We start from the raw sequence: 15,269 nt of genomic DNA on the forward strand, positions 1-15,269 counted from the left end.
ACACACACACACACACACACACACACACACACACAAAAGCAGCTGATATACATTGTAACACACGTACGCATCTAAACACAAACACACACACTAACACTTCCCGCGGGCAGGCGTGACTCGTATACTCTGAAATGGAGAAGATAACACAATGATGTGATCGATAGCACTTTGGTGGCAGCCACTCCCTAACCCCTCTGCCCTGAGGATATATACTGTTAGAGGGCAGTCAAAATCTTAATGGATTCACCCTCTCCCTTCCTCTCTCTTTATTGCACCTTATCTTTATTACCATCTCCATCCCTTAGAGCTGCATCCCCTGCTGTAAAATATCTGTTTCTCTAAGGGCAACTATTCTTTGCAAAGAAGATGTTTCCATCCTCCAAAAAGATCCACTCAGCTCTGAGTTTATGTAACGGCTCAGTTTGTGACTATAGATGCGTCAGCATGTACATGTAGGCTACATCATGTGGTTTAATAATTGAAATGAGAGACACGACTGAAAGGAGAGTGGGAGAGAGAAGAATCTGTGTGAAGACATTTTTACCACAATAAATTGAATCAATTCAAAGTTTAGCAGAAGGGCAGCAGACTGAAGTCTCTATTCACCATCCATCCGTTTTCACTATGGGCTCATTTCTATTCATGATTTATGTCCAGAAAACAACTAGACGGTCAGTCTATCACAGCACTAAGACAAACACATTAATCTGTGAACCTCGCTGGATGGAGCAAACAACACTGATGATTTTACTCATAGAGCATTCAAATCTTATAGTTGTCCTGCTGTGGTGGTGCAAAAGGTAAAGGGCAGCAGACTGACAGTGTGTTAACAGTGCGATCAAGTAGTAAGTAGAAGAATGAATGAGTGTGATATGGCACTGCTGTACCGAGTAGCCCCCTCTGTTGGCCAAAACAAGCACAACATGATCAAGGCGTTAACCGGTAGGCCCTGCTACAGGGTCTGTTTCTGCAAAGAAAGTGTTATTTCACTTTGTGGTCTGTTTTTAATGCACAGTTAAAAACGGGGACATTTCCGGCCAGGGAACACCAGGGCTGTCCCTGGAAAATGGGGCGTCTGGTCACCCACAGGGTAGAAGCACTGTTTGCTAATGCTAGCCTATAAAGCACTGCTAACATTAGTGGCCAGTAATGAAGAGGTGTTCTTTTTTTTATCAGATGACTTGGTTGGTAGCTTGAAGTTGTGAATGACTTGTGAACGTCCGCTTTTTTCTCTTCATCAGAAAAATGGCAAATGGCATTGTGATAGCACCAGGACAGCCACCAAATCACCACAGCTGAAAACGCCATATTGCAAATACCTGGTCAGAACGTAAACATCATTCAACTGATGACGTAGGGGGGTCTTCAATGGTTGTCCCTTTTAATAGAGGGAAATTTGGACCACTACCCCTTATAACTCTGTTCTGAGGGTTAAGGGAGCCCTTGAAAATGAGGGTTAGGCTCAAACTTGGGAATGGGATTGGGCCAAAGGGGGACGGGTTCTACTTTGATCTCCTTCAAGATGTCTAAGGTCTTAACATTACCTCCAAGACTAAGAACCTGCCAAAGATATTAATTTCAGCTGCTTGCATCCATGATTGGTTAGGTAATCTGGTACAATTTACCCATTGTAGTGAGACTCAACTGTGACTCTGTTTGATTGGTCAGCTGATCTGATGGGACTGGGTCATTCCTCACCTCTCCATTTGTTGTCTTCAGTGTTTTCCCACCTCAACCTCAACTTTAGAGTCGGCTGTTTGATCTAGTTTTGGGGCGACACTGCACTTTCTGTGACTTTACTCTTTACTGCATAAAAATCTTTTATTACTCTGCCATCTACCTCTGTGAAATCACCTTACCATTACAATGTGCTAGTCTTGTGCACTGCTAGTTTATATTCATTGCCAAAATTCTGCACAGAGAAAGTTATTACTTACTGTGGTCAGTATGAAGTATTTTCTTACAGTAAGGTATTTTCTTAACCTTAAACAAGTGGATCTAAACATTGTTTAAGTGCAGTAAACACAAGTTGACAAACATACGCAAATAATTCACAATTGAAAATCACTTTGTCAGATATCTTCAGTTTCTTTCTCATGTGTTGAAGAAGTAATATTGAAATTAAGGCAGATAAACAATATCATCTTTAAATGTCCAGTCTGTACATAATTGTAATCCACTGGAGGTCAGGATGTTCTTGGAACGTTCCTTTTTATTTCCTGGAAAGGACTCAAGGTATTTATTAGCATACTCTATGAACAATTCATCTCTTTACTATCTATAATGGAAGGTTAATGGACCTTACAGATGTGTTTGTGTATGCATTCATGTGAAGTTAGCATGTTACAGCATGGCTGTAGTGCAGCATTTACTCTTCACACCTTTGCCAGGCTGTTAAAGCATTGCCTCTGGGTGTCAGGATGTAAAGAAAAAAATACAAACGGTCCATTTTTGTGCATTGAAAACCTGTTTCACTTCATCTTCACTGCTCTCTGCAGTGTTAGGAAAGCTATAAAGCTATAGACCCAATGGATGCAAATGGCTCTTGAGATGCATGTAGAATCAACATGAGAGTCATTGATTTCCCTTTGCTCTGCAGTGTGTGTGGTAACCACTTAAACGCCACCAGGGATAGATTTACTAGGGCTGAGCTCCATTACGGGCCTCAACTAGTCCAAACGTACGTAGAACGTTCTGTGCAGCACTGCGGATAGGAGGAACTATGAATTTAAATCAGGAGGTTCTGTTTAAAGTATGTTCATCCTTAGAACACAGGGAGAAAATGTATCTGTACCTAATTCACTGACTGTATTTATCTCTCTGAGGGCAGCTGGGTGATTTGACACGCATGTGATTTCTACCCTTTACCAATTCCAGTTCCAATTACCTTCTGTTTATCTGAGACTGTCAACAAGATGATAACATCTTTTCAGCAAATGCTCAGAAACAACATCTGTGTACATTCAGGTGACAAAGACTTCCAGGTTTGGCAATAATTACAGCTCGAGTCCATCAGGAACAAAGGAGGGAGTGAAGTGATGCTATTACTGTTGAGCCACAAAGTCTGCAGCACCCAAACTGGGCTGGACGGGTGGGTGGGTCAAATAAATGTGACTACTGTTAAACGGTGTATCTGAACTGATGTCAGACGCTCGCTGTCCACACTGAATCTGTTACCTATAAGTTGTGCAGTGGTGATCAGATGGATCAAGTTAAAGATGTGTGTTTGTTATCATAGCCTATCTTCCTACATTTGGAGTTTTTAAACAGAAAACAGACGGTTTATTCTGTGATATTCAGATGTTTTTCTCCTCAAACTACAACCAGAGATGGTGAGAAACGTTCAGCTCCCTGATGATCTCCCTCCAGACAGGAGGAAGATAGCCTCTATTTTGACTCTTTGTCTTAAAGAAGACAGTATTGTTAAGATTACTCCTCATTTGAACAGTAATCCTCCATTCATCTCATCTGTGTCGCGCTTCAGTGTGAGTGACAGGATTGAAAATAGAAACAGGGTGTCGTGCTCAAGACGCTGCAGTGTGGCGTAGCATTGCATCGCTGGCCAGTTGGACACTCCAGGAGGAAACCACGAAACCAAGCTGATTTTGTTACTGACGCTCGCTTGTGTCGCATTTGGTTAGGACACGGTGTAGATACTTGCCTAAACCCAAACCAGACTCACCCTCTAAACAACCCAAGTTCAGTTCTGTCTGAATGTAACCAAACCTTAAACATAGCCTTCTTAAAACAGATTTGTTTTTCCAGAAGTAATTTGCAACACTTTTGGAAGTCACTGACAAAAAATGTTCTGCCAACTGGGTATAAGATCAGCACAGTTCAATTTGGAGGACTTTTCCACATAAATGAATGTGCAACTGTCCCTTTTCATGCTAATTTTAAACATGTAATGGTCATTTTTCATTATAAAAAGACAGAACCTAAAAGGATCTCATGCCTTTGAGTGGATGTGTCAGGACACCTGTTAAAAATGACAACCGAGCCGGTCGGACAGCCAGACTGTTACTGTGAACTGCAGCTCACAAACCAACCTGACTAATGTCCAAATCTGCAGGTAAGCTTTTAAACGGCTCAGTGTGCTACATCTGATTGGCTAATTATCTCTGTAGCCTTCAAACTGATGTTAGCAGTGCACTACACCTCCTTGTTTGTTCATGCTTGAGGTGTTAGCTCGATGTGCAAGCCTTAAAGCAGAGGGTCCATGTTTGTAGCTAACAGGAAGAAATTAGCAGGAAAGCTAATGTTGGTTGTTCAGAGTCTTTGGCTCAGTGACTCTGTCAGGGTTTCATCATCGTTTCAATGTAACCAGGAAACATTTCCAAAGCAGAGCATCTGTTCTTCAGCAGTCACATTAATTATTGAGTTCAGACTTGTTTTGCACACTTTCTGCATTTATTACAAACATAAATACACATTTGCAGCTCATTTAGATCAGCAAGAGCTGCATTTCTGATGACCTTTTGTTGCTCCTAACCTTCATTTATAGATGATCTCACAACACAGCTGTTCTAAAATGTATAAAGAAAACGACGCACTGAAGCACAGTATCTGACCTCAGAGAGAGCAGGAGGGCCCAGGACAGATTTCCTTCCTCTCCACCTCACTTTTCTCTTCTCACTCACTAACTACAGAGACAAACTCTTGTGGACAAATCATTATCTTTAGGATAATATCTTCTGCAAACTAGATAATAACGTATGTGCACGTGATGATTCATTCATTCATTCCATTTGTATACTAGTGATTTGTTTTGCTAACACCTGTACTGTATATATGTTCGCTGAGAAGCTTTTGTTAGTCGAGGAGGTGTTATACTGTACAGGAGACAGAACTGGGCTTCAGTTAAATACTGAAGAAGTCAAGAACTTGTGTCTCAATCTTAGTCAGTGTTGACTTTTTTTTAATTTAACCTCGATCAAGCTCTTTCTCTAACCTTAAAGATATGATATGTAACATTTCAGCATTAAATCTCCATAAAGACCATTGTTGAGTTGTATACTTACATTATTCCAAATGTTTCCAACAATGTTATAACCTGGAGAAATCCATAGTTTTACTCAAGGTAACGGTGCATTTCACTTGGTTGCCTGTTGCTAAAGTCAGAGAGTGAGGAGGGAAGACGGCGAGCGTCACTAAACCTCACGTGAATAAAACTTTAAAACATTACATCATTGTGAACATTTGTCCTTGAGTCACTTAGATAGATTATTTAATCACCTATTGAGGTTGTTTAATAATCAATACAGATCCCAAACTACATACGTCTCTTGTTTTGTTTTGACCCCTTTGACATTACACACTGTGTGTTCAACTTTGTGCTTTGAGTCCCTAAAATGAAGCCTATAACATTAATTATGCTGTGTGTGGATATTATAGGACAGGTAATTAAATATGTTTGCATATAAATAACTTAACATTTGGGTACTTTTCACAACACTGCAAAGACATCATGAATTAAATTATCGTGATGATGACTCATTTTATTTAGGCAGATTTTTTCTATGTATTACATGACAATTTTATCTTATTTAATGTTTTTTTTGTTTCTCTCCCCTTTACTCATATTTAGGATTTCTTTACCATTATTATTATTGTTGTTATTATTGTTTATTATTTGTTTGTTTAATGGTATAATAAGTATTCTAAGTATTATTATTATAGTTATTCATCAGTGGTGATGCTGGTGATAATGGTAATAATGAATAATGTTGCTGCTATTTTATTACTGTTATTTATACTCACAGTTATACACTATTACTATTATTATATTATATGATATATGATGATAATATTATCATAATTGTTATCATTAGCATAGTATTATTATCATCATAATACCAGCTTACTTATATTATACATTGGTAATAACATTTTAGCATATTATGATGACTTTATCCCAATCAGAATGTAGATGATATTGACAGAGGCAATGTTAATAATATAATAATATTATTTCTGATATTACTAACAATGGCCTTATTATTATTATAGTTATTGTTATAAGTATCATTATTAATATTACTACTATCATTATAATTACCGTTGCTGTTATGATTGCTGTTATTAGTATTGTAGTTAGTACTATCATTACTATTACTCTTGTTATTTGTAAATCTATTGATATCATTATTATTAGTGATGTCACAGTCATCAGCAGGCCTCTGACAGGCAAACACATAAATCAGCTGTACATACAAATAAACTGTACAGATCACAAAGCTCACTGGCAACAAACAAAACATTGTTCATTCATTTAATTCACTTCCCTTTCTTGTTTATTCATTTATTTTTTAACATGTTTTGCTTATTTATGTATTTTAAAAAAACTTTCTGAATATTATTCTTATCTTTTTTTTTAGATGAGATTAAGATCAGTTGACCATTTATTAGATTGTACAACAATACATCTCTGTTATTTGAGAGAAAAACCTGTAATAACTGCATGACATGTTTTTTTTCATCTAGAAAAATGTAAGGTAGATCTGCTAACCCTAATTTACACTTTAAACGCTGCTTAACTGAATTTATCCAATTTTACAGGAATTTTAAAGAATCTTCTGAATTGAAACTGGGAATGTTCTTCTGCAGGTCAGAGACAGTTTCTTTTAGATCGTCATTAAATCTTAAAGTTTCATCTTGATCTAGTTTATCTAGTATGCTCAGTTTGTCAGTTGGCTCATGATAATCTTCAAAGCATGATGACGCTGTGTTGTGTTGTGTGTTGGACAGCTCTGGGTCGTTGCTGGACTTCTGCTGTTGGATTGGTTGATGGTATCTACTGGTGGGAGATTCCTGTTAGTACGTCCAGAAATAAAATGAGGAACAAGTTGAGATTGTCAGGAGACGGCCGCAGGGTTTGCTGTCTGATGTTGCATTCAGTTTGTTTACTCCATAAAGATATGAGCTACTAAGATACAGGTTGGGAAAAGTTCTGCTGCCTTGACTGGTCCTACCTTGACTGGTCCTATATTACACTTTGACAAATGATTTGCCATTAGTAATTCAGTTTAGATGTAAGTGTTGGCATTTGCCTTCAAATATATTTTGGAGTTAATTTCAGAGACAAACAAAAATAATCTTTATCTTATTCAACAGAGGGCAACCTGTGAAGCAGAGAAAATAACATGCACAAGGTTTAATGAATGATCCAGTGAAAGAAGAGCGAGAAACCGGGAAGAGTTTGAGGAGACGTAGAGGAAGAGAGGAAGAGAGGAAGAGCCACAGCAAGCTTATTAGCAGGTGTATCAGCAAGGAAGATAACGACGCTCACTGGAAGGCTGCAGTGTCCTCACAGTGACGGAGCAAATCAAAGGCTCATCACACAAGATCTGAGATATACATGGATGATGTGTGTCTGTGTGTGTGTGTGTGTGTGTGTGTGTGTGTGTGTGTGAGAGAGAGAGAGAGAGAGAAGGTAAAGAGAAGATTTCAGTGGTGCATTTTTTAGTTAAAGCTGCATTGATCATTATGTTTTGTACGAACAATGGATCAAGTATGAGAAAAAATAAGAGAAGCACTTCTCAGTAAAACACCACACACAGTAGAATCAAGACCTCTCAGACACGCTGTTTTACACTCATCTGTTTGTGTGTGTGTGTGTGTGTGTGTGTGTGTGTGTGTGTGTGTGTGTGTGTGTGTGTGTGTGTGTGTGCTCCTTCTGCAGACAGCCTGACACAACCTGGAAGAAACCAATTGCCTCTCCGGTCAGTCAGGCTACTGTTTGAATCCAAATGTGCACACAGCTGGCACAAAGTCTGTATGCAGGCTTGTTTCGCATAAATGATCGGACACAACACGTGTTCTGTATTTTCAATAATAAAGGAAGAGTTCACCCCAAAAGGAGAAGTGAGGAGCAAGAGGAGCGCGCCACTAAACCGTCCGCAGCAGCTGCTAACGTTAGCAGCAAACGCTGCAAAAAAGTAAGGTAAGCTGAATAGAGCGGGCCGATGCTACTGTATGGTAACACTGGTCATAATGGTACTTGGAGCCTAACAGTGTCTGAAGCGTAAATAGTTTGAGAAACAATGGTATCGGGTATACTTGGACCAAAATAAAGAAGTAGACAACTTGTGTCTGCGCACAGGCTGCTGACATCAGTGGGTTTAGTTTTTTATTTGTCATTATAAATTACAGGACTGCACAATGACATCATCATGTGTCTTTGGACAAGTGGTCGTATTTCCTACAGGACCCTGACAGGGACAAAAAAACTAAATGTACAATGCAGTGAGATTATAAAGAGTGAAAGAGACATTTTTGATTGGTAATGATGAATGACAGTTTCCCCTTCAGGTTTAAACAGGACTTAGCAAACAGAGAGATGCTAACAGCTTAATGACTGGAGATTATAGTCACATATATTTGCACACACAGTAAATTAAAATCCTGGTCAGACAGACGTTGGCATTCACTCATTTTAACATGTCTGTATTCTTCCTCAACCCCGACTCTGCCATTAACTGTTTTAAATAGTATGTTTTATTCATAATGGTTAGTTCTTTATGAAACGAGCAGACAGTCAGCAGCATGTGCTTTCCTGACTGAATTAGATATCAAAGTAAACGTATCCTGACAACAGGTGTGCTGTTGAAACAGTGTCCTGTGAAGGAGGAAGGAGGGGAGGAGGGTAGACAGGTGTGCACATCATCTGTTATAACACACCCAGAATCATTAGTGTGGTGTTGTATAAAGTACCCAAAAGTCAAGTAAAGATATCGTGTTCAAATATCACTTTGGTAAAAGTGAAAGTCACCCATATGAATTTTACATGAGTATTAAATGAAGTGTAGTATTCTTACAATAAATATACTTAAGTATTATTACATATATTTACCAGTTGGCCTGGCCAGGTGACTTATCGATTATCCACCCTATTTTTGATCATCATAATCAGATCATCAGATTGAGCTGATCAAATAAATCATTTTTAAATGCAGCATACAATCTGTAAGTTAACTTAACTTACTGAATACATGTTGTGAGTGAAAAGTACAAAATGTAGTGGAGTAGAAGTATAAAGTGGCAGAAAATGGCAATATTCAAGTAAAGTAAAAGTACATCAAAAATGTACTTAAGTACAGTGTTTGATTAAATGTACTGAGTTACATACATTACTGGTCAGGTGTTGATTCAGCTCTATTCATAAAAGAAGTGATTATACTGTCACAGATTACAGAGTTGACTGAACTTAACACCTGTGTACACTCAATGCTTTGTTACTTAACTGGCTCACATTTCTATTCACAGGTATTCATATATTTAAATCTGTGTCATCTTTAAAGGAGCAGTCTGTAGTTTTGTTGAAGAAATGTTAATGAGCAGAGAAAGATTTTAATTGGCTGATTTTTTTTCTGCCTAAACAAACTAAACAATCAAACTGTTTTTGTTTTCATGACTGAATAAACAAACTGACCTTAAGGACAACACACTTTATACTGTTTTATACCGCCTTTCTAGCTTCAACAGTGTTCTGGGACCTTATTTTCCTCTGAGAACAGCTTGTTTATTCACTGATGGAAATTTTTTTTATTTCTGAGTTTGTATTATTACATCTATAAATATTGTAAATATGAAAATTCTGAGTTTGAGTTTCTTCTCCAAAACTACACAGTGCCCCTTTAATATTCTGTTGTGCTTATTTTGTTAGCACAACACGTTATCTTTCCTTAACCGTCATCTGTTTTACCTTGACAGATGGAGATCAATGGTTAACGATAGCTTCTTATAACCACAGACATGAACTTTCCCCCACTTTAACCAGGTGTTATTAGTTGTCTAAACATAACCAAACCTTAAAGGGGAAAAAAACAGTTTCTAGGTGTTAGGGAACACTACTGCATATATAGAAACAAGTTGTTTAAAGCCTTTTGTGGCTCCACAGGGAGCCATGAAGTCTGATAAATGGCCCTGCAGTGATGTGACTGGATCAATGTTGAAGAGCTGAGGACCACCAGTTTAAAAAGAAAGAAATCTGTGAGTGTGGAGTTCATCACAGTGAGCTCAACACACCTCTGTAGCTCCAGATCTGGCAGCAAGCAGCTCAGGCTGCATTAGCCTCTAGCATAACACATCTGAATCTCTGATCAAAATGTCTGTGGTCAAGTTGCATTGTGGGCAATGTAGGCATACAGTTTAGTCAAGGAAGAAGAATTGTGCGAAGTAAAAGAGCACCACAGTACTCCTAAACAATAGATAGATAGATAGATAGATAGATAGATAGATAGATAGATACTGTAGATAGATAGATAGATAGATAGATAGATATCATAGCAGCAGGTACATTCATGTACAAATACAATCAAAATACAAAGACAAATATAGAAACAATAAAAAACTACTTTATACAATATAAAAAACAATAGAAAACTATATACAATAAAATGCTTAAGTAGCTATAAAATAAAATAAAATACTGAGGTAGAAGAGAAAAGGTTAGAGGAACATGAGGTGCGAGAGGATAAGGTGCAGTGTTTACAGTGTTACTGTATATATATATATATATATATATATATATATATATATACACACATACATACATATATATATCTTATAACTTATTATACACACACACACACACACACACACACACACACACACACACATATATATATATATATATATATATATATATATATATATATGTATTATAAGTTATAAGAGTATAAGTATATAAGTATATTATATTATTTAGGAGTACTGTGGGATGCTCTTTTTACCATGTGCCAAATCCAGTTACCTGGACCTGATATTAAAGCAACATTATGTAGAAATCAGCATTTTGTGACATTTTGCCCCACGCTGTTTCTGAGTGCAACACCACTGTGGTAAATACAAATCTCAGGTCTGTAACAGTTTGTCAGACAAAATGTAGGAGCTCTTTTATTAAGGCCTCTGTAAGTGATAGTGATGTTTAATTATAAATCAAATTGTTATTTTGTTAGTTTCATTTCTTTTTTCTTTTGTCACCTCACACTTTTTATAAATTCATTTTTTAACCACTTGAATGTGATTTTTCTGGGTATATGGATGAGACACATGACTTGACATGACTCAGCAGGAGACTTGTGGCTGCCTCGTCCTTCAGACTTGTAGTCTTTATACTCATTCAACACATCTGCCATGATATTTTGTTTCATAACAACAAATATAGTAAGAGGAAAAACAAATCTATACAATTAAATACAAAAGATTTACAGTAAAAATACTAAATACTAGAGTTCATCTTACTTGTTGATGGTCCAGCCCATGTCAGTGCTCATTATTACATCAGTAATCAGTAGCCTTGTTATTACCACATCATTACATTAGGACCACACCCGTCTTCGAGGGGAAACAGTGCTGCTGGAGTCTGTTTCCCCAGCTGCACATGCTGCCACCTCTCAGACAGGAAGTCTGTGATCCACCTGCAGGTGGAGTCAGGCACACTCAGCTGGGATGACGGTGTTTAATGCGGAGCTAAAATCCAGAAGCAAGATCCTGCCAAAGGTTCGTGAGGAGTTCAGGTGCTGGAGGATGAAGTGGAGGGCTGCATCGTCTGGAGACCTGTGGGCTCTGTGGGCAACATACAGGTGCTCCGGGAGCTGGTCAGAGATGTTTGAGGTGGGACATCACAAACCACAGGGGTCACAACACTGCAGTCATTTAAACCTGTGGTCCTTGGCTTTGGGGAAGATGATGGTAAAGGTGTTGAAGCAGGCTGGTACGTGGCAGGTCTCCAACGAACAGCTGAGGATGCCTGTGAACACCGGAGACAGCTGATTAGCACAGTGCTTCACAGTCTATTAACGTCCCTGTACAGGACAGAGTCGTCAGTGTGTGTTAGAGGACGAGGCCTCTGAGGGACACATACTGTCCATTTCCTCTCGTCTTTCACTGACGTGTTGTCAGTTTACAATCCCAGCAGATCTTTCTTCATCTTCTATGTGCTCAGGGCTTCTCCTCTTATTATTTCATGTTGTTTTCATGTTCAGCACTTTGAGATGATTTTGTACTAAATAAAATGTAATAAAATTTCCAAAACTTTGTCTTTGGTCCCATTCGATGCCACTGCTAGTTACACAGTTAAATCTGTGAAGTGTCATCTTCAATGTCTGCACATCACACGTCTCATAGTGAAAAAGATGATGGAGCAGCTGCAGTCTGCAGTCTGATGCTTTCTTCAGTTCCACATCTATGAGAATCAATCTCCTCCTCCTCCTCCTCCTCCTCCTCCTTCTTAACTCTGCCAAGGAGGTTTTGTTTTCACCAGCGTCCGGTTGTTGTTTGGTTGGTTTGTCAGCAGGATTACTCAAAAACTACTGAACACATTTCTACCAAACTCGGACAGAGGGTGGGTCCTGGTCCAGAACAGACCTCATTAACTTTTGGTGCAGCTCTGAACTAAGTGACGGATCAAGGATTTTTTTTCACTTACTTTCCTTAACATTGTGAGGTGGGCTGTTTTCCCCACATTTCTGTTCATTTCTAAGGCAATAATGACTGGTATCTATGAGTGAGTACAAGAGGAGACTGCTGGGCCTCGACAGAGGTAATATTAACTACTTTTTGTTTAATTAGTTTATTCTTCCTGAACTGAATGGATTTTACAACCCTGTACTAACTAGAACATGACAAAAGGCTGATCACAAACAATGACAAGCTTTATCAACCAGCTGTTTAATGTAAAGCTCAGACTGATGTTTTAACACTTTGTAGATGGTTAATAAATAATGTGTAGTTCATCTATAATCATTATTTGGATGAACATAAAGTTTCAGCTGATGTTTACAAAGTCGTACAATTGCTTAATGAGTCATGAATTATTTGTTACCAGTCAAACAACTAATAACTAAAGTGTAACAACCAAAATTCAAATTGAAAATCATGAAAACTTTGTGTTTGTATTTATTCAGAAGCCGAAGCCTCCACACAGCCACACGTGTGTGTGTGTCTGTGTGTGTCTGGACCCCCGTTTACGAGCCTGTACGCCTTTAAATGTCGCGTGCTGGTGCTGAGTAGAGGGCGGACCCGAGTGGCGCGTGTGTGCGCGCGTGTGTGTGTGTGCGCGCGTGCGCCTCTTGCCTGCAGCCGCTGCAAGTCGCACCGAGCGAACAGCGGCTTTTGTACGTATGATGCACCGTGGTCGACGCACCTGTGAGAAACGATAAACCCAGCCCGGTACCGACTGGTGCTCCCCGCCCCGCCGCGCCGCGCCGCACCAGCAGCGGACACACCGCTGCTCTCACACTAACGTGGATTTTACCAACCGACGGCTCTGTGGACTTTACAGCTGGATTTTAGCAGTTGGATACTCTTGATGGTCTGTTTAACTAAGGTCAGTAGCGTCGTCTTTGTTACTCCAACCTGTTCATGATGCTGTCCGCGTAGAAAAGACCTGAATTTAATGTGCTGAGGTCCAAACAGGGGAGAGGAGGCAGGGAGGCTGGAGTTTGGGCTCCTGGCGCACAGGTATCTCGGAACTTGCCACTTTCACAGGACTTTTTGCAGTTTGTGCGCACCGGAACGATGAATATGGCGAGCGGGAGCAGGTGTGAGTCTCCTTGAAGGCACGGCGCCGTTTGTGGGACTCGAAATGGGAATTTTTTTTTTTTGCCATGTTGGCCTCGAAATTCCCCCGGCGGAGCAGAGGCACCAGCACAGGCGGGTGTAAAATTACACACGTCCTCTGCGCTCCCCGGAGGCGATGTTTACTATATGAATTATCAATTTTATTTTGTACCACAGCTCAGAAATACAGACACGCAGCGTTCACATCTCGCTTGTCTGTCAAATATGGAGAGCATCGAGCCCGAATAAAGACTTTAACCGCGACCTGCAGGGTTTCCTTCACCTTGTTCTGCGGATGATGAATAATAAATAAGGTGAGCGCCAGGTGTCCAGTGGCCGCGCATTGTTCTCGTCCGCAGCTTCATGTTAAAATGTCAAACAAATGCGCCCTGACACGCCGCGCACGCACCCCCCCTCTCCCCAAACACACACACACACACACACACACACACACACACACACACACGCTCATACACTCTTTAAATATAGATGCATATTTCGATGTAACCCGAGTGTTCAGTGTGACATGCAGTTTGATACATGACCTTCCGCGTTAACGGAGATGGACAGCGCGCGCCTGCACACTTCCTCGCAGGCAATAACCATCACATTCCTCCATTATCCCTCTTCCTCCCTCTTCCTCCCTCTGGTTTTTACGCAAACAATCCAGCTGCTGCCAGCCGCGTTCACACACCAGTCAGACGGGCACCACTGTTTTTGTGCGTCTCAGTGAAAACATGACATCACAACATGGATTTTTAAAAAACAAAATACACTCATAAACACCAGCATTGTGTCACAATGCGCTCCAAAAATCGAAATAAATCAAATGAAGGCGTTAGTCGTGATGTTCGATCATTTATAGTGACAATAAAAAGTCAGATTCGGCTGACATGACGCTCGTGGTGATTTGGATTATTTCGGTTCCCTGGTGGATCAAATGGCGTCTGCAGGGACAGCAGGGAGGTCTGCTCGATTGTGACTGCTCTGCTCCCAATAATCTGCATTTCATGCTGCACGTTGAGCTGACAACTTTTTTTTTTTTTCCTCCCTCCGCTTCATCACGTATGATGTGAAAAGCCACAGTCTGGGCCCGCTGTGCGCACGAGCCTCAAATCCATTTACAGACAGGAATTTTAATTCCCAACGAGCTCTGCCTTCAGTTTGTCAGTCACACTGCGACGAATGCAGGATGTCCCATTTATACACAGTGTTTGTCCGTTTTCATTGCAGGGAAGGAAAAAAAAAAAATATGTAGCAGGCCTCGTGCAGTGCGCCATCAGAAATCCACGATCTGCCGCAAAATAAGCGGCGACACATGCAGGCCTCTGTGAGACCTGCCTGACGCGCTGCTGTCTGAAAAATGAAAAGTGAAATAATAAGATAACTGCTGTGACTGAGGCCAAATTGGTGCGGATTCATAAAAGCGAGAAGATGACGACAATTATGATTTTATTCATCGCTGCAGCACACATTTCGATGTGTCGGATTTTAAGAGTTAATAGGATTAGATGATTCTTGTGCATTTATGCAGGGGGAATTCCTAATCAGGCTTTCTCCGAAACGGGCTTCAGAAATGGGCGTGACCCAGCCGGAGAATGCGTCTCTTTTCCCCTGCAAAGGGCCCAAAGGTGCTCCATCACCTGCTCCTCGGCGCCGAGCGCTATCACCCAGCATCAGCACAAACACTCCGTTCAGCTGATGTT

At 40.0% G+C, this 15,269-nt stretch overlaps 1 protein-coding gene across 8 annotated transcripts in view; it reads left to right on the forward strand.

The window, feature by feature from the left end:
- Nucleotides 1–13,014: 13,014 nt before the first annotated feature.
- Nucleotides 13,015–15,269, forward strand: part of nrxn3a (neurexin 3a) — a 194,704-nt gene continuing 192,449 nt past the window's right edge. For 2 of the 8 annotated variants that reach the window (XR_014624704.1, XR_014624705.1), the window contains exon 1: nt 13,016–13,330. The gene's annotated coding sequence lies outside the window, so the exon portion shown is untranslated. Of the gene's footprint in view, nt 13,331–15,269 lie in introns of all 8 variants that reach the window. The other 6 variants (XM_084381014.1, XM_084381016.1, XM_084381015.1 and 3 more) reach the window with 4 other exon arrangements.

Source organism: Pagrus pagrus, assembly GCF_965226575.1.
Source record: "Pagrus pagrus genome assembly, chromosome: 18".
Lineage (NCBI taxonomy): Eukaryota > Metazoa > Chordata > Actinopteri > Spariformes > Sparidae > Pagrus > Pagrus pagrus.